Source organism: Pseudopipra pipra, chromosome 1 (genome assembly GCF_036250125.1).
Source record: "Pseudopipra pipra isolate bDixPip1 chromosome 1, bDixPip1.hap1, whole genome shotgun sequence".
Classification (NCBI taxonomy): domain Eukaryota; kingdom Metazoa; phylum Chordata; class Aves; order Passeriformes; family Pipridae; genus Pseudopipra; species Pseudopipra pipra.
In genome coordinates this window covers 28,152,634-28,173,427 of record NC_087549.1, presented here as the reverse complement: position 1 = coordinate 28,173,427, position 20,794 = coordinate 28,152,634, and the positions used below count along the sequence as shown (strand labels likewise).

The 20,794-nt window shown below is 34.9% G+C and overlaps 1 long non-coding RNA gene across 1 annotated transcript; it reads right to left on the bottom strand.

Moving 5' to 3' along the window:
• Positions 1-668: 668 nt before the first annotated feature.
• LOC135411814 (uncharacterized) lies at positions 669-19,175 on the bottom strand. Its single transcript, XR_010429330.1, has 3 exons — positions 19,027-19,175; positions 2,653-2,742; positions 669-874 (listed from the first exon to the last, which is right to left on the bottom strand). It is a non-coding gene; the product is annotated as an uncharacterized LOC135411814 (long non-coding RNA).
• Positions 19,176-20,794: the final 1,619 nt, after the last annotated feature.

The window sequence follows — 20,794 nt, the reverse complement described above, 5'->3', positions numbered from 1 at the left end:
GCATCTTCTCACAGAAGCCACCCCTGCAGCCCCCTGCTACAAAAACTTGCCACACAAACCCAGTATGTGGGGACAAACATACGCAGATTATGAGTGATGAACAGGATGACAGTCGCTTCCAGAGTGATATGAAAATGTAAAAAGTTTATGGAGGGAAACTTTATGCAGGAAGTTTTAGCCATCCTGGTCTTCAGGAATGATCATTTATCTAATCCATCAATGCAAGTGATGCAAATGAGAGTTATTTTAGATTTTAAATAAAAACCTGTAATGAAAAGTGAGAAAAAAACAATCACACTGTGGTTAAACACTAAATTATTATGGTGAAGATCATATGTGATACTATCAAAAAGTTTATACAATATAAAATAATAAGAATAAGTAATTACAGTAAAAACAGTTGATCAAATCCACATTGTCATCTTTCTCAAGTACAGAAACTTATGCAAAATCAATCATGAATTTATTATTGTGTACATTCAATAAGTGTAAAGTATTTTGATATTTATCATTGTAAATATTACACTTTAATGTGAGTTCTCATAATTTTTTTTTAGTATTCCCAGTAGAGGAAAAAAAGTTTACATTGATGTATTATCTCCTTTCCAGCTCAAAAAATGCTCAGATCAACAGTCATATTTTGCAATACGTATCTGAGAAGAGCTTGTAAATTCTGACTATTTCTGTCAACGTATGAAAAACTTGTGTAGTAGAATACTGATGGTTTTGAACAGAAAGTCCAGTCTTTGTTCACTTGGTGCTTCAAACTGCAGTGCAGGTCAGTCAAGCACAGAGGTCCTGGTTTTAGTTTTGCTTGACCAGCTCACAGGAGCTTTTGTGGAAGAGAAGAGATGAGCATTTTTCATAGCAGGAGCTATAAATAGAATATTTTTGGTTAGAAGGGCTGTAGCTCTAGCACAGGTTAGAAAAAAGATGATGACCTAGAAAAAAGATGATGACCTAGAAGCACTCTGTTACTCTAAGAAGAATTAAGCACTACTGAAATGGCCCTCACAATGGTCATTTCAGCCCAAACAATTACTTGAGTAATTAATTCTAATTATTCCATGTAGAACACTGTATTAAAATTTTTATCTGAACAGCTAACTTCTAAATTCAAAATGGAAATTTGAAAGTCTTGTAAAAGTTTTGAGTTTCTATAACAAAATGAAGCAATAGTAGTAGATATGGGAATTGTGTCAGTTAATCTTAGTGTAATGTCAGCTATAGTGCTTATTCTCTGCTGTTATTATCTAGGTTACAGCTTTAGATTAAAGGTCAGTGAACACTGTTAGAAAAGTAAAGTCTTATTTATGAAATAAAATTGCATAAATGAAAATATCTGTAACTAGCCTTGACAACATTAGAGATCGATCACAGTTAAAGTTTTTCTTTCTAAGGGAACTTGAATGGTAAAGGTTTATGAAGAAAATTTGCAAAACATGCTTTAAAAAATTCTACAAATACATAAGCAGTAAGTTGATAAGAGTAGAAAAGAGACATTAAATATAGAAGCACATAGAAAAAGGACCACTTTCCCCAATGTATATTGGGGAAGGCTATTTCCAACAAGTAAGGCTATTTCCAACAAGTTATTTATCACACATAGAGATGTATTATTTAAGAACCCCATACTTCAAAAGTTTCATAAGGTTTAGCTACGTATTCAAATACTAACAAACCCCTCCCATCCCTGAGTTGTACTTTGAAAAGAATTTCAGAAAAGAACAGAGTGCTGTTTTCTTCCCCAGTATATCATCATGCCATTGGCATTCTCTCTGTGACAGTCTGAAGTTTAGGTGTCTATAGGCCCTTCAGACAGGTACCAAGGGCACAATGGAGTACGAATTAACTCCCATCAGCTGAGCCATGGCTTAGCTGCTGACTTATCAGGATAGCCCCGTGCTCTGGCAACAAGGAAAAAATATATCAAGCTCCATGAAAATGCTAGCTCGTACGAAAATCAGAAGTAATGGAATTTATCTTCAATTTTAAGTCTTTAATACAAATTAAAAAAAAATTCCTTAATTTACTGGTTTAGTTTTGAGGTCATACATTCAAGTGTGAAGTAATTTTTGAAGTAACATATTTTTTATCTGTTTATCAGGCCCTAAAAATTATGTTCCAATATATAATAATTTTGCTATAGCAGGAAATTTTTTGATCTTTATGTGTAACACTAAAAAAGAAATTGCAATGAAATAAAGCAGAAAAGCCTAAATTCAAGGAAAAAAAAACAGGAAAAATGCATGTAAGGTGAGAAAAAGGCTTTTTTATTTTCCTTAAACTGGCAGACATCGTCAGTTATAAATAATATCAGGACCCTGAGAATGGTGACAGGCCCTAATGGCCCTGGACAGCGTCACTGGGACCTACACACATACCCCTGCCCATGGGCCTGGAGGCTCCATTTCAGCTTAGTCTCATTCACACAATTTTCGCTTAAGGCATCTTGCAAATAGACCTCTGACCAGCTTGTTCCCTGGCATTACCGCCTTATTTACTGGACTTCCTGAGTTGACATCAGATCTTTTTTGTCACCTTACTTTTGTATGATGATCCTTGGGTTGTTGGCAGGGCTTATTCCTGTCACCAACCCTTCTCTGCTCACCTTCCTTGGGCAGATTGTGCCTTGCAGGAGGGAACACTGACCTTCCCTGTGTTGGGGTGACTCTCAGCTCCCTGATGGAGCAGGGAAGATGCTGCTCTCTGGCAGTAAACTGCTGCAACTTTCCTGGGAGGCTGCAAGGATTAGTGAGGTTTGATTTCAAACATTATTGACATTCTTTAAAAAACTTCTCTGAAAGTAATAGTTCCTATCTATGGTGAAAAAAGATGAAGAAGGGGAGGTAATAAAAGCAAGAGTAATAACCTGAAACTCAAACAGGAAATAATAATTTACATATTAGTATAAAAAATTGTGATAGTGAGGTCAATTAGAAAAAGAAATCATTTGCTGGAGAATGTCGTTCTACTAATATTGCCCAAGGTGTCAGTGAGACTAACATAACATTAACAAAGGCAATTCTTTTACAGAAGTATGAAATTAAGATAGAGTTGATTTGCAAACTACTCTTCTGTGATAATATAACCATGGGTATTTTTATCTGGGAAAGGCAAATGTAGCTTCTTGTTTGTTTGGAGGTTTTTTATGTGTTTATTTTAGAGTCCATTTCCTGATTAATGTTTATTCTGTGACACTTTTTACAGCACCTAACTCCTGTATTTCGTGCTTGATGGTTTATCTTGGATATTTATTTTATATAGTAATTCTAGATGATCTTGCTGCATCTCCTTTTCACTTAAAAAAAATTTAACTATATTCACTCCAAGTGCATACAATCTGATTTTCTTTTCTTTCTTCTTTTTTCTTTTAATTTTGGAAATATGAATCTCCAACACTTTCATAAACATATATTTACTTATTAGATCACAAATAAATTCACTTGGATACATTAATTTTTTCCTTCTTATGCATGGCATGTTTGTTTTATGAATCTGTTTAACAGCTTAAGTAGTAATATTTTTAACAATATTTTTTGAATATTGTTTCATATTCAAATGTTGGGTCTCCTTTGAATGTGCAAGTCTGTGACAAGTTTTATAAAGGTTAACTTGGAAATATAATTAAAATTTGTTGAGAGTTAAATTAAAGGATCTATTACCCATCTATTTACTTCTGAATTATGTTGCTCTATTTAATAATTAAACATATTTTTCCCTGAAATGTTAAGTTAAACTAAGGTGTTTAATTCTTCCAAGAAATCATTACAGTAGTCTTCCTCTGGAAGAGAAACAACAGACAATAGTAGAATCATAGAATCGTTTAGGTTGAGAGATACTTCTAAGGTCATTGAGTCCAACCATTAACCCAGCACTACCAAGGCCACCATATTAAGCAATGGTTTCAATTAGAAAAGTAGAATTCCTTGAGAGGTTTTTTTCAAACATAAGAAGGTGTGAATTAACCCACCATATGGCCCTCAATGAGTAGGTAATAAGGAAGCAATACAATGAGGTACAGATGAATCACAATATTCATATGTCAGTAGTTGGTCTGAAAAGAGAAACTATTAGAAAGGACTAAAAGGTTGAAGTTTCATTACAGTACTAGCCTATCATCACCAGAAATACTGCTTTTGAGTGTGTAATGCTTCAAGAAGTCACATAAACCCTGATTATTTGGAATTCACACATTACGGTGCTTGGGAAAGTGCTGCTAAAATATCCCAGGAATGATTTCTAAACACTTCATTCATTCAGTAGATAGGAAAGTCTTTCCAAAAAAAATAAAAATCAGTGAGATTTGTCAGTTGCATCTGATGAAGTGTTTCCAATGTCATAGAAAATTCAAATAGAACTGACTTTGCTAATCTACACTTTCTTAACTAAGCTAAAGTTGCCTTGTATATGGGTACCCAGTTTTAATTGCTTGGCTGATTCATGGTAATATATTTATATGCTCATGATATTTGACATGGAATCTGAGCCTTAATAGGAACAAAGGGGGAAAAAAAAAAAAACTTAGTGATTTTAAGCAAAAGACATATTCAACAAGAAAAACATACTACTGATAGTAAGAAAATATATTAAAAATGTTTAAAAGACACAAAGATAGATATACAACCTGGTCTTATTCAGAGTACTGGAACAGGCTTCCCAGGCAAGTGGTCATGGCACCAAGCCTACCAGAGTTAAAGAAGTGTTTGGACAACACCCTCAGGCACATGATGCGATTCTTGGGGCTGTTCTGTGCGGGGTCAGGAGTTGGCCTTTGATGTTCCTTGTAGGTCGCTTCCAATTCAGGACATTCTATGATTCAATGATGTATGCCAGACCAGAGTATTACTTTCTTTTCCTAAAGTACTTCTATTGCCTAACCAGAGATGTTTTGGACAGCAACTGTCATAATGTTAATAGAATAATTAAGCCATATGACTTCTCTCTGTGTGTGAAGGTATTGAAAATGTAATCTAATTCAAGAACAGTAGGATAATTAAAATACCTACTGCATGTTCGACTTCATTGAAGATCTGGAAAAGGAAAACTTATGGACTGGATGTTCCAGTGATTTTGACTGCGACACAGCTTATTTTCTTCTCTGTAGCGGGTACAGTGCTGTGTTTCGGATCCAGTATGATAATAAAGTTGATAACGAACTATTGCTAAGTAGTGCTTACCCTAAGTCAATGACTTTGCAGTTTCCCATGCTCTGCCAGCAAGCAGGTCACAAGACACTGGGAGGGAGCCCAGCCAAAACAGCTGACTTGAACTGGCCAAAGGGATATTCTATACCATAGAATGTCATGCATGGTATACAAACTGGGGGGAATTACCGGGAAGGAAGGGGGGCCGCAGTCAGCGGCTGACCAGTTGTATTGTACATCACTTCTTTCTCTTGGGTTTTAACACTCTCTCTCCCTCTCCTTTTTATTACAATTATTAACATTAGTATTATCATTATTATTATTATTATCTTTTACTTTGTTTCAGTTATTAAAATGTTCTTAACTCGATTTCTATATTTTTTTCCCTCCTGATCCTCCTCCCCAGCCGATTGATGGGGGAGGTTAACAAGCAGCTGCGTGGTACCTATTTGACAGCTGGGGTTGGACCATGACAGATCATTGCAAGCGGTGTCATAAAGAATCAGTTCTGGAAACATTTTGAAAATACTTTCAATGATGATCCGACTAAAAGTACAATGAAGGGTATGGATGACATGAATTTTGAATCTATACATAGCAAGATGATGTAAGATATCTTGGAAACTGCAGTAATAGAGATGAGGTGGATTGTAAAGATGTAAAGTTCAAGGTTTATATATTTGAGATTATTAAAAAAAATTCAGAATGGAGCTGTGATCTAATCCCTTGCAAGCAAGGAAAAATATAATTAAACATAAAAATGATACAGCCATGAATGAGGAGAATACAATCACAGAGGGTAAAGGACAAATAGTTGCCAGTAGAAGTGATGAAATGTTGTTTTGGAAGAGAGTTGATTTCATTCTATTTCTGAAGAAGTCAGGATAACAAAATTTTTTTTGACCAAAATTTCTGTCATTGCTGCACTGCAAGAGAGAAAAGGACTTAATCAAAATGACACAATAAGACTAGAAAGGTAGTAGAAAATATATAACACAGAGATGTCTTGACTGGGACTGCAAGAACCCAGTACTCATAAATTCAACTTCACATCCTAAGAAGGAAAATATTATTTGTTGTAAATTTAGTTCTGCAAGGTGCTGAGCAATCAACTCATTCTATTACAAGAGCGATGTAAATACCAAAATGGATCTGCATAGGCCTGTTAGTGAACCTCTGAGTTTACACAGTCACTTTTGTGATCTTTGACATAATTTTTAGCTGTTACTTTCATAACTACGTGAAACTATTAAGATTAACTCAAAAACGTTGATAAAAGGTAAGAAGTCATCTACCTTTAAAAATTATTTCTTACTAACCTCATTATTCTTAAGTGCTATGAAATCAGATTTTGTGTCATAAATACAGAATTTATGAAGAGAAAAGAGCTATTAAAGAGCAAATCATCCAGATTGTGAGATACTATAAATTATCATCTGAGACAGATGTGCTTAAATATCTCATTTCAATTTGTTTAAACTGCACTGCCAGTAAAGGAATGATTAAATCCATGAGCAAATAAAATAATGAGAGAATTTTTCTCAGTAAGATCAAAATCAGTAGGTATGAAATGAAGACTATTACTCCCTTAAATACAAATTTTATACCCTGGTAGTATGAATGTATGTATAAAATTTGTATTATAATGAAACCTATATTTTAATGTAGTGCAGTAGATGTACAAATCTATACAAAATTGGATCATAAAATCCTTTAAAGTAATTTGTTATTTTTGGTAGAGTTCAGATGTTCTGTGTGTCAGAAAGAAGAGAGAATCAGTAGTTTGCCATTATTACCAAATAAATATCTTCCTGAATACAAAGAAGAAAAAGTTCTGTTTTATATAACAGCAAACAACTTTTGGAAGTCTGCCAATTTCCAAATTGATTATAATTGCTATAATTGGATATTTTAAACTCTGGAAAACAGGGTCTCATTTAAGCTAGTGTTTGTGTGACTGCATAAAGCCAGAACCAGATTTCAGTTTTGCCAGGTTACTTAGGAAATAAAAATACTTAAATGTGATTGTGCATCACTTGCAGTTTTTCAGATCACATAGATTGATATGAACCAAATCCTGACTTTATTACTCTGGAAAAATATTCACTAAAGTCATAAAATGAGAGAATTTTGTGGTAGGTTGTGACACAAACAGAGCATCCATGGGTATGGCATGGCAGGTACTGGAAAGCAGTGGGAATGATGAACTCCTTGAACTTCAAATGTTTGAGGATTAAATTTTGATATTTAAAGAAAGACTTATTCAGATGTTTTTCAACTGTAAAAATGAAGTGGTAAAGATATATTATATATCTTCAAACAGATCTTCTGTTGTACTCAGTCACATAACCTGCATGATTAGAAGTGGTCTTTTGTTGATATTAGGAAAAAAAAAAGGGGAGGAAAAAGGTAAATGAGTCATCATTTAGTAAAAATCAAGTTTATATTTTCTTATATGCACTGATTCTTTCACCAGAAAAGGGTGAAGAAAGGGTAGAGGGCCTCAGCACATTTGCATTACATATTATTACCCAAAGTGTATCGGAAGAAAGAGTTGTATAGTTTGTATTCTGCTCATAACTACCTCTTAATAGTCTTGAGAATGTAGAACCACTTAAAAACATCTAAACCCCTCAGGAAATTGTTTCAGTGCCATAGCTGGTTATGAAGCTGGGTCATTAGCTATTAATCCTCATATATGAAAGTACTAGTATATATGAGTTCACCATTCTGTGAATGACTATAGTTGTACTCTCCTTGGCTGCTTGATGTGTATAAGAATAATATGAGTGAAAAATTTTATATAAAGTAATTTTATATAAAGTAATTTTATATAAAGTAATTTATTAAAATTCAATACTATCTTCTTTTTCATGATGGACCTATTTTCGTGTCGGCATTCAACTGTAATAATAAATATATAACTGAAAAAGTTAAAAAATCCATTTCTAGTAGCATTGTTCTGCTAAACAAATGAGCAATGATGAGATTAACTAGACAAAAATCATATGCTGAAGACATATAACACAGTAAACTTTGAAGAAGAGTTGTTCTTTCTACGCATTTGGTCCTCTGAACTTCAGAGAATGTAAGATTTGATGTGATTTCCCTAGGGAAAAAAAATATAGGTACCTCAACTTTTCAAAGTCTGATATGATTATAAATATTGCAGAGGTAAATATAGTGTGAGATATTCAATATATAGCAAAGAAAAAATAACTAGTTTCATGCAGACAACCATAGACAACTTTTTATAGTGACATGTTTCCATTTATCATGTTTCATTTTATAGGCTACTTTTCTGTCAGCAGGAGATTAAAATTCAAAGTTTTTCTTGTTGCTTTAAGGTCTCAGACTAAAAATGTAAGATATTCTTAAGCAGTTTATACACAAATATGCAACAATTAAGAAGAAGCAAAATTATTCCAGAGCTCTGCTGTAGCCATGGCAACCACTTTCCACTGTACTTCATTTAGATAAATCTGACGGCTAATAAGAATACTTTTTAACATATTTTTTCCATGATGGAATTTCTTGAATTTTTTTTTCTTGGGAAAAAAAATATTATATTAAAAAAAAAGGTATCACTTATTCATTAAGAATTAATGAATTATATGTTCAGTAACTTTATGTTCAATTTTAGTTCCCACGTCGGAAGTTTAAAATGCATTGTGTCTTTGTTCTTTATTTTACTCAACTGAAGAAAATGGATTTGGACAAAGTCTTAGTTCTAGTGAAACTATGGATTTCAAAGTAGCTCACCACCTTGCCTTTGGTATCTCCATCTCCTCTTATTTCTGGTATAACTTTTACCTACATACTTTATGTATAGCAAAAACCCAGAGAGGCAAAAACATACAGTAATTTATAAATTTACAAATTTACTGTTAGTGCTGTTCAGTGCTATTTAATGCTATTTAAGTCAGCATTGGCATCATCTCACTTATACTTGTCCATAATTTTTATCCTTGTGATGATACTGATTCCTCCCTGATGCCACAGTGAAGGATACTTAGCCAGAAGAAAACTCTCTTACAAAAAAAGGATAGCATGTGTGAGATTTAGACAAGGCCTAATTTTAGATGCCTAACTTTGGTCAATGGAGATGGTTCACTGTAAATACTCTCAGAATAAAAATGTAATTCAGTCCTCCTAATCTCCTGAAAACATCTTTGAAATCACAAACTTTTCCATTTAAAAATATTGTTTACTAAATGTGTAAATAACTTTGAAATTCAAGACTGCAAACCACAGTGAAATTATAATATAACCTTCCCATTAACTATAGCAGACTTTAAAACTGTAATTTAATATTTTTTTCCTAGTTTTTAAAAATATTGGCTTATTATCTCAGAATCTATGACACATGTAGAAAAATAATGCTGAAGTACGAAAGACCTCTTGTTCTTAGAAAAAATAATTAGATATTTTATATACGTCCACAAGGTGCCTTCAAGAGAAGTGCATGTGTATTTTAAAACCTATCACTACAAAGCATGCTAAAATATATATCTTTAACATAACTTTGTAAATCTTCATGAAAAGATTCCCAAAAATAAAAAAAATTAAAAACCTTTACTTTGAAGTGAAAAGAAATTCTGAAACTCTCTTACTGCCTCCCACCAGTAACTCAGATTTTGAAACGGAATGCATGTTATATATATATAAACCATATAGCCTTATGGTGCTTTAATAAGCCTTTATCACCACAAAGCCTTATGGTGCTTTAATTATTTGGACTTTTGAATTAAACTCTGTGTGGACAAATTATGAAACACATAATTTAGAACTAAAAATAGCTTTAACTTTTTTTCTCTCCCAACTCCAAGAAAGGCAGTATTTTCAAAATATTTTCCAGTTAATGTAAAATATATAACTGTTTCCATCATGTTCCATTCCTTTGAAGCAGGATTGAGTGTCATCCATACTTCATCTGATGGCTTTTAAAAATATGGGACTATGTAAAAGATTAAGAAATTGTTCGAGTTTCTATTACAAGTTCTGTGTAATGGCTATCTTTCAGGCACCCACACAGTCACTCCCTCAATCCCCCATCTCAGATGGAGACAACAAGATGAAAAGCTCATGAGTAGAGCCAAAGAGAATTTACTGAAGAAAAAGGCCACGTGTGCAAGTAAATGAGAATAAACAAAAAGATTTGTTGTCTATTTCCCATCAGTAGCCAATATCCAGCTATATCCTGGTAACTGGGGCCTCAGTATGCTTAGTGGTTGCTCCCGAAGACAAAAACCTTAGTAACAAACGTTCCCCTTCCCTCTCCTCTTAGCTTTATTGGTGAGCACAATGCCATATGGTATGCAACATCTCTTTAGTCAGCTGTCCTGGCTCTGTCCCCGCCTAGCTTTTGGGGTGACTGGAATGTTGGAGAGACAGTGCTGATGCTGTGGGAGCAGTTCTCAGCAAAACACTGGTGTGTTACAAATGCCATTCCAGCTACCAGTACAAAGCACAGCTGAGGGCTGCTGTGGGGAAAGTTACCTCCATACCAGCCAAACTCTGTGCAATTTTCACCTCTAATGGAGATTCTCTAAGGCTTTTTCACTGCAATCTTAGAAAGATTCAAGGTTCTTACCAAGTTACTTTTTTGTATTGTAAATTAAATAAACAAATTCCTGTGCAGGTCATATGTATAAGCCAGCTATGTAGTAAGCTTTGCAAAAGCATCCTTAATGCTAAATTATTTATTGTATACATGTACTGGTTTTGGTTGGGATAGAGATAATTTTATTCATGGTAGGGTCTGTGTTTTGGATTTATGCTGAAAACAGTGTTGGTAATACAGGGATGTTTCCATTACTGATGAGTTTACACAATGTCGAGACCTAATTAAATTTTTTTCTTTTAAAAGAAATACTAAATTTCAAGTAATAGATATTTGAAATATTCTCATACCATTACAGATGGATTAATTATTTTAGGTAACAGTAAATATATGTGATAGTTGCACTTACAGTCTTTAACATTCAGCTAGAGTAAATCTGGTAAAGATTTCACATTCTTGATACAGGACACTTTAGACCACTAGAAGATCATTACATAATGTAGTGATATACTTATCCTTTAAATTAGTTGGGCTTATACTAGAAAAAGAATTTGTTCCAATCCCCTTATTGAAGAAATCATATCGTACTTGCATGAATACTACTAAATACTGAAAAGAAAACCATAGCAATTGCTCAGTGTCACAAAAGACTAAACTGGTCAGAAATATTTTCAGGCAAATTGAATGCATTATTCAGTCATTAACAGCTTTCTTCATTTAGGGAACTCTGAGAGAAACAATTATTTTTCACAATGCAGCTCTTCTTCCAAAAGAATTTCATTTCAGTATTTCAGTTCACAGCAATTCAGAACTCACTTTGTCTATATTTTCTCCTATATGCAGAGTTCTTATTTTGAAGATGGTGATATTTTGATTTTGTTTCTCTGAAATTTAATATTTTCCCTCTACAGATATAAACATATATAAAAGCAAGAATGCACATGTATGAATATATATTGTAAAAAAGTATAAATATGAATTCAAAATAAACATGAACATTTAAATATAAATGTGTTTTATTAGGTTGCTAATTTTATAACACTGGATTTGAATTTATTTCTTTTAATATAGACATTTTAAATTATTCTAACACCTGCTTGAATTATCTGGTTATACAACAACTGAAATAGCTGACATATTTGAGCAGAATTCTCAGTGATCTTGATTGCAGAACTGCTATCAAGAGAATTTTGTGAAAGCACTTTAAACTTTTGTTTTGAATGCTTTTTCACCATATTGTAAGTGATAATATTTTAAGGTTTTTCAGGACAATGTGTTTGGAGATAGATATTATAAGATTTTCTTTGCAGTTATTTTCAATGAACATAATATCTGGAGCAGTGCATTGATGCTGCTACTCTTTAATTTTCGATTGCAATAAAAATAACAAAGAATTGTGTACTTTTTATTGTTATTTATAAACATTTTTAAACATGAGCTCTGCATTACTACTATTGCATTGATTTTATGGACAATACCATTAATCTAGCTTCTAGATAGAACATATAAAAATATTTATCTATAAAATCTCTTGGAAGGATGTGTACATACTGCTAAGAGAGCTACTACCATTCCTAATACCCCATTGTCAGGTCTACCTAATCAACAGAAGTGATTTAGTCTTAACCAAAAAGTTGAAAATTTAGTTAATGTCCAGGCATTTCCAGATATTGGAAATAGGGATATATTTAATTTATCATACTTTTGCAGCTAATTAAAATCACAGGTTAGTATATACAACAGGATATTTCCTTTCAGCAGAGTTAATTTTAATACAAGAAGAGGAATAGTCAGTGACATAATCTGAAATGTGATTTATCTGCAAATCCTGAACACATTCTGAAGGAGACTGTCGTGAATGCTCATTTACAATAATCTGTCTTTGTCACCAAATTGTTCACGCTTGAAACAATTGTTTCTTGTGACCAAAATAAGTATGTGTCAAATAAATGCATGAGGGTACAATCTGATATTGTGCTACCTCGAAAGAGATTATACTTTGTTGTGATAGATATATATATACAAAGTCAGTAATATACTGTATTTTTTTAAAATAAGTGGATACATACTATAGTGAGTTTTCAATAAAATTTTTCTGAGGAAATTATTCTCTCTCATCCAAGTGTATCTCAGTGATATGCTTTAAATTTTCTAGGAGAATTTTGGTCAAATGCATCACAAAAACAATAATATGGAACTTAATTGTACACTTAAGTCCCCAGAATACTTGACTAGGCAAAATTCTTAACAAAATGATAAGGCTGTTTCATGGGGGTGACATTATTATTTCTGGACCAGAAAATGAAGAGTTTACATGTCAGTTACGCAGAAGGCTTTACCATACCTCATAAATGTATCCCTATGTCAGAAACCAGTAAATACATCATAAGTAGAGAGAAGCAGTAATGAATGTGAAATGTATAATTACAATTTGAGCCTTATGGAATTGAAATTAGGCAATATGCAAAAGCCATCTGGGACTGAAACTGCGTATACTTGCTGTTGCTGTCTTGAAAATGCTTGCTGTCAAATAAAAATTGCCAGTTTAACACAAGGAACACATCTGTAGGGACACAGGTCTATTGAGAACTGGTGCCACTGGACAGCTGGGAGATTTTTCACAAAGAATATCTTGTCAGAAGGCAATAGAGATAAATGAAAAGGAAAGAAAAGGCTGTTTTGTTCTGCTCTTTTTGAATACTGACTGAGTTCAAGGTATGCATGAAATAAAAATCTGGCCTATAAACAGTAAAAGAGAGGGTTGTCAAGAAAGATGGGCTGTCCTCAGGTCAATAGCAAAATTATGAGAAAGGAGAGACCAATAGCTCAGCTTCTATTTGGTCCTCCTGAAGTCCATCCTTGGATTTTCACGTGGGAAAAAGCTGCTGGAGTTTCTTCTGAAGTGTGAGGAGAAACGAGATGTTACATGATGGGTCTCAAGGAACATTTTAAATTTTATTGATTCATATCTTCAGTTGTACTAAGACTTGAAAACTTTACACATGCCACAGAAAAATATCTTCAAGGCAGATTGTGAATATCTGGAGTTCTGAAGAATTCTCAGAGGCATGCTGATATTGGCTTATGGCAAGAATTTTTATGTATATTCTTCTAAGATTTCTAACCCATAGTCTAGCAATAATATTAACTACTGCCTGGGAAATAATACAGAAGAGAAATGGGCAGTCTGAAAACAGGGAAAAAAATATGAATGCATGCTAGAAATAAAAAATAGCTCACAAATAGTGGCCAAAAAACCAATGCATAGACAAATAAAAATCCTTAGAGCTGTGCAAAACATATTGAAATTTACTTTTTTTTTCCCCCCAAGGAACAGTTGTTTCTTGGAAAATGTTATGTATGAATTCCAAGGAAAGGATCAGTTTTCAAAGCTTACCAAAGTGCCACCAGGATATGGATCAATCCATGACCTAAGTAAGACTACTGTTATGAGAAAGGTCAGCCCCTAAAGAATTGTCTATACAAGACCATATTGACCCAGTAAAGACTCTGCAGTGCAGTGACAGCTCATAGAACCAAGTATTTCTATACGGTCTTGGTTTGTGAAATGAAAGTTTTAAGATCTGGAAATATCTATGCAGTTAATTAATGTAATTTCTATAACTCTAGTGATTGATCAGTTGTATTGTTTGGTTTGTGGCAAGTTTGAAAACGAATCGAGCTCCAACATCTTCCCCTCAAAAAAAACCCTCTAGAGATATATGTGAGATACTGGTGAACACATATTTACTTTCATAGTCAGTGCCTTGCTAGTGTATAACTTAGATTGTAAAGTGCTCTAAGATATCTTCAATATGAAAGATGCTGTATGAACCCAAATTGCAATCTGTTTCTTCTAAAACGAACATAAATATCAAGTCTCTGTATAGTAATTCATATACTATAAAATTATATTGCTCCTCTTCACATTTGGTTTAGCTTACTTCTGGTATCAGTATGAAAAGAAATATTCCTGAAGTTGTTTCATAAAACGGCCTTACAGTGCCAAAAATAAATACCTCAGCCCCTGGCAGGATGTTTCATTTTCTTTTCAATGTGAGTGAATGCATCTTGGCCAAACTGGTAAACAGGCTCTGAGGAAGTGGGAGAATAATACCTATTCTCTGTAATGGGATTCATAATAGTTTTATGGACTAGCAAAACACAGGTTTTGAGTTTTCAGAGTAGAAGATGATTATAGCTTTCACATACATTCTTAAATTCACTTGACATTGAAAGCATACTCAAATATCCAGAAGTTTTTAGAACTTATTGATTTAAACACAGTTTATTTATGATTGCAAGAAACTTTGTAGACACTGATGATAATTCTGGGGAGTAAATGCTTGGGAAAGATGTGTTACAGCATTCTGACAATTTAGGCAGTGACAGTAGGAACTGCTTTTTTGTACTTATCATGTTACGCAGTAACCTGATTTAATTTTAGAATTGCTTTTTCTAAACAGTTTTTCATTAGAGGGCAGCAGGAGTGTCACAGACTAGCTGTTGATAATTTTCATAAAACCAGGCTGATCAGTTGGGGTTTTTTACCTTTTGCTAGTATCTTTTAATGTCGGGGAAAGTTAAAGTTAATGGGTTTTGCTACATTACATTAATGTACCAATTAGAAATACAACAGCTCTTTTAGTCTCCCAGATCCTCACTGTTGAAGAGTTTAAGCAAAACTTAATGAAAAAAGTGTGGGGCTCTCCTGCTTATTAGATGCATATACACTTTTCAGAGGTTCCTGAAATCTTTCAGGACAAAGCTAAATTTAAATGTGGAAGAGTAAGTGAAATGCAGCACCTAGAAACACAAAAGAAAGGTAGAAAGGACAATACAGAAATATCTTGGCCTAGTCTCATCTGAAAATTTTGCCACTGATAATCCTGGAGACATGTAAATATTGTTTTAATTAATTATGTTCTGTTTGCACAATAGACCCGTATGATCAACCACACTGTTATTATGCATGTTCAGTCTGGTTCAATTCTGAAGAAATCAAATTGACTTTTAGGTCAGGAAAGGGATGAGGGCTAAGGAGACAGTACTGGCTGAGAATGTTTTCCTCCTCTGTTCTTCCCTCACGAATAGAACGGGTTCAAACAGTAATTAATTGTCTTAACCTGCCTTACCCATCCATAGCATTCACACTTTTTGGGCTGTAACGTCTCATGTATACTTCTCTATCATCATGTCCTATACTGTGACCAGTGTCGCACTACTAGAGCTGAGTACGGCTCTTGCCCGACATCTAAGCTGTTGCTGGTGGAGAAACTGCTTAGGGCACCAAGAAAAACACAGCCAATGTTAAAATCTGAGTAACAGCATAGATACATCAACAGCTTCTTTGCGTGTAAAATTTAAAGGCATAATGTCCAATCTGTACACGTCAGAACAGAGACACACGATGTTCAAATTCAAGGCTATCTCTTTGAAACCTGTGAGTACCAATGCCCTTTCTTTTAAGACTTTTATAAAACCTAGGACATAAAATCTGGCATCAAATCATGAGGTCCTCAGCATAACATCCTTCTCTCCCTCCTCTCTCAGTTTAGATGGATTCCCTTAGGAGACATAGCAGTTTAGTAACGGAAATCAAGCCTTGCATGGGAACCTGTGGATGTCATGATAGAATACAAATCATTCAGGAGAATTTAGAGCTCTGAGTTCATTCCTGATGAAGGACAGTGTTGACTTGTTTGAAAAGAGACCAAGTTCAAAGGAGTTAGCTCCCTTGAAGTACTTTTTTTGTAGAACTCAAACATGGATTCAGATACTTTTGTCAAATCAGAAAAGACACAGTTAGCATAACAATTAAGTAGTGATGAAAATATCTTCATAACCCTAAGGGTTACAACAGATGCATGAAGAAACAGAGAAGGAAGAAAAGCATGGAAGGCTCTCTTTTGCAATATTGAGGACATGGGTGCTGTTAGGCTCTCAGCGAGAGGTGAAGAACCTGTGATCATTTCAGCTCTTCTGTCTGGTAAATGTGTTTTTCCTTTCTTATCTTCGTCTCGAAGATGGAGAAAAGACAGACAACAGGGCAGTGGAAGTGGAAAAGGCCGACTTTCTGGCTGAACATTTTTTCACATGCCACCAAAGGAGAATGGGCATTTGGCAATGTAGAGGCCGTTTGAAGAACACATTGAGTGGGGATAGGAACAAAAAAAAGTCAGTACGTGGAGGGGAAGATACTTGACTCTACTAAAGACTCAAGGATCAGGGAATTAGCTACTGGTGAAGAAAGCAGCTGATTAAAATTTTCCAACCATCACCTCATGAGAGCATTGAAGCATGAAGGAAGGAAGAACTTCAGTTACTGTTTGCTTTGGGTTTGCATTTCTTTTGTTTTTCTGTTTTGCTTATTTTGCTTTGTTTGTTGGTTTGTTTTTTTTTTTTTTTTTTAAGTTTTGGTTTTGTTTTCAATAGAGATGTTAATGTATATGAATATTGGTATGGTTTAGAAGCACCACACTGAGATTTCCTAGGTCATAATTAAACAGACTAAAGGCATACACAAGTCTGGGGCTTGAAAAAGGTTTCAGAGGAATCCAGTTCCCAAAAGTACTGCAAGACAACAATAATCATGCAGTTCTGAATATGAGGAGCAACACATAAACCTCCTATGAGAGGAAGACGAGATCCTACTGACAGATGTATGCACCAAGTAGAAATTGTTATGATCCATGAATGATTGTTGGTAGTTTGTAGATGAATTCTACTGATACATTAATGATAGTTTATCTACTGTACCTACTTCTGCCTGGTCATGTTTGTTGGATCTTGTCTGTCTTTCCATGTGTCCAAGCTAACAGCCAAACATATCATAACTAATTTGCTAAGATATAGGGAGAGCATGAATTATTAAAAAATGACAGTAACATTTTAAAACATACTGCTTTTTTAGAATGTAGGTAACACAATAGTTATATTCAGTCCTCATTGCTGTTCTAGGTTGTCACAAGTTTAGTGAATAAGTAACAGTGAATTACATCAGGAAATACTGCTAGTATGTAGCCTGATCACATAATGATGTATGGCCCAACAATATTAGGTCTATCATTTGTGTTCTATTGATGATGGTTTCTTACAGAGTAACTTAGAATTTGGTGACTCAGCCCATCTCTAGTTTTTCTATATATGGTGGACTTAGCAATAGAAATATTCATACCCCATATATAAAATTAGCTTAATGTCTATTTATGTGAATTTGTAGCGCTTTCCTATTGGAACCTGGCTCAAATAATTGGTTTTAACAATATGTTATGGTGTTCTATTATTATTGATTGCTGTTTGAAAAAGTAACTATTTCACCTAGGCAGCATGTTAGAGCTTTATTTTTGGACTACTATAACTGAAAACCCCCAATGAGAGATAAGAAGCTCAGATTTAATTTCATTTTATTAAGCTAACAGGCACTAAGGCTACAAAGAAAAGAGGTCTACAGCCATATTGCTAATTGTGGCTGCAATAGGTGATCTATTAAATTTTTCTTCTCCTATTCAGATACTTGCTCAAGATTTTTTCTTATTTATTATGGACCAGAAAAAAGACAGGGTTAATTCAATGCTGAGAATAAATGCTTAGAAAACATTTATCCTTTGGAGGAATATTTTAATCAAATCCCAGAGATACTGTTTGTCTTCTGATGTGTAATACACATTAAGAAATTATGGGTCCAAAAATTGCTGCTGATAGAAGCTGGCATACCTTCATGTCCTTTGATGAAGATGACTCTTTATGGACACAAATATCTTGTCCTCAGTCGGCAGTGTGCTGATGTAAATATATTTACCTGTAAATACCTTTAGGCACACTAAGAATAAAGAGCAGTCAGCTGGAAAATTTACATCAATCTTACTATGGTCAAATCCTTCCCTGACTTAAACCCAACCCTCTTAAATGCAAAGGATTCACTGTCTGCAGTAAAGATGCCATTTCATCCTCTGCTCACAACTGAATAAAATGGTCAGACTTGAAAGTATTGTCAAGAATGATGAATTTATTAACACTAAATGTTACATCACCCTTATTATAGTTTTGTAGGTGCAGGCATCAAGAACAGTCACATGGCCTTTAAAACTAGTATGAGTCTATTTAGATTCCTCTGTGGTCTTCAAAGTATTTTCCTAAAATTAAGATTTACATTTTAAGGAAATCAGCAATAACTGTTAATGACAAACAGCACCGACCAGCTCTGTACATACTTCCTGGGCTTTAAGTACACTCCCAGTTTCTCTCCTTCCGGTAGGGGGGATGAGGAATGCTTGTTACAGTCAGTTCATAAAGCATTGTCTCTGCTGTTCCTACCTCCTCAGGTGGAGGACTCCTCTTACTGTTGTCGTGCTCCAGCATGGGGTCCCTTCCCCAGGAGACAGTCCTCCACCAACTTCTCCAATGTGACTCCTTCCCATGGGCTGCAGTGTGAAGACACATCATTTCAGCACAGGTCCCCCATGCCAGCAAACCAGCTCCAGCAGGAACCCGCTTCAGGATGTGCTTCCCACAGGGTGCCAGCCTCCTTCAGGCACTCACCTGCTCTGGCATGGGGTCCTCCATAGACTGCAGTTGGATTTCTGCTTCACCGTGGAACCTCCACAGGCTGCAGAATGACAGCCTACCTCACAATGGTCTTCACCTCTGCCCCTCACCTGGAGCATCTCCTCCCACTTCTCCTCTGGCCTTGGTGTCTGAAAAATTGTTTCCCATGAAACAACTTTTCCTTCTTAATTGCATTATCCCAGAGGCACTATCATTGTCACTAATGGGCTTGGACTTGGCCAGTGGTGGGTCTCACTGGGAGCCAGCTGGCATTGGCTCTATTAGACATAGGGGAAGCTTTGGGCAGCTTTTTACAGAAGCAACCCCTGTAGCACTCCCCACTACCAAAACCTTGTCATGCAAACCCAATACATTAGCACATAGCCATTTAGGTCCAGTGAGGTTGAGGAAGGCTATTGCACAGCTTCCAAACTTTGATTGGGTATCCGCGAAAAGGACATAGAGTGTATTAGAGGAACACATAAAAGTAAGCCTAGCCTGATATAAAGAATGAGGAAGAAGAAATTCCTACCAGGAGCATGATTTTCTACCAATGAAGACCTTGGTGTGCTGATGAAACCTGGGAACTGGCCCAATCCCTCCCATTCTCCTAAGGGAAGACTGAAACTACCAGCTGTAGGACCTTGGGAACAGCAGGGGTCTAACACTATACCCAAGGCATAGAAAATTAGAAGCCTTTTTGTAACAATTTTAACTATTTTATTAATGAGGTTTCTAGATCTTAATTAAATAATTTATTCTATTGCTAAGAGACTAACTGGAGAAAGAAAATTTTTGCTCCATCCATAATGGTGTGTTCCCTTTTGTCTGATGTAAGATTTTGAGTGTAACAATTGCTGCTAAAGTCAAAGGCTGAAAATCCTAGAGATATTTAGTTCATAGGTTGAATAGGGAATAGGAATTTCTTTGCACACTTGTAGCTTTGAGTTCTTCAAGTAGTGCAGTGTGCCAAGAGAGCTGTGGGTTAGATAGTCTGGTAGGAATTTAGAATGAATGCTTTCCTTATGAATAAAGTTTCCATGCCACTGAGAACATGGGTTTATATTCTCCCAGCATGTAATGTTTTACACAAATCTGGAAGAAACGTCTCCATTCTTTGAATCCTATCCCCATAGGCAGTCATGTAATATAAGTATAGAAGGATGTTCAGAAATAATTCCACAAAACACTCCCATAAACAATACAAAAACCTAAAATGCTTCAGTGTAAGCAGAGGACAGCAGAAGCAGAAAGCAGTCCCAAGACATTTCCTTTAACCTGTTACCAGTGTAAAATGGGTGTCCAGTGTAATTGTGTTTGTTGACTTGTGTGGGTCTTCAGATCTTATTTCTATCATAAGGAGTGGATTCACCTAAAAAGAGGTTATTTTGACTTTCTTAAAAAACCACAGTCTTGCTTATAGTGAAATAAGAATATATACTTCAAAGTACCAGACATGTTTTCCTTTTCCTTATAGATATGACAACATAATTCCCTGAGTGAGTTTAAGCCACTGCTTTTCCTGTGTTTTGCATGT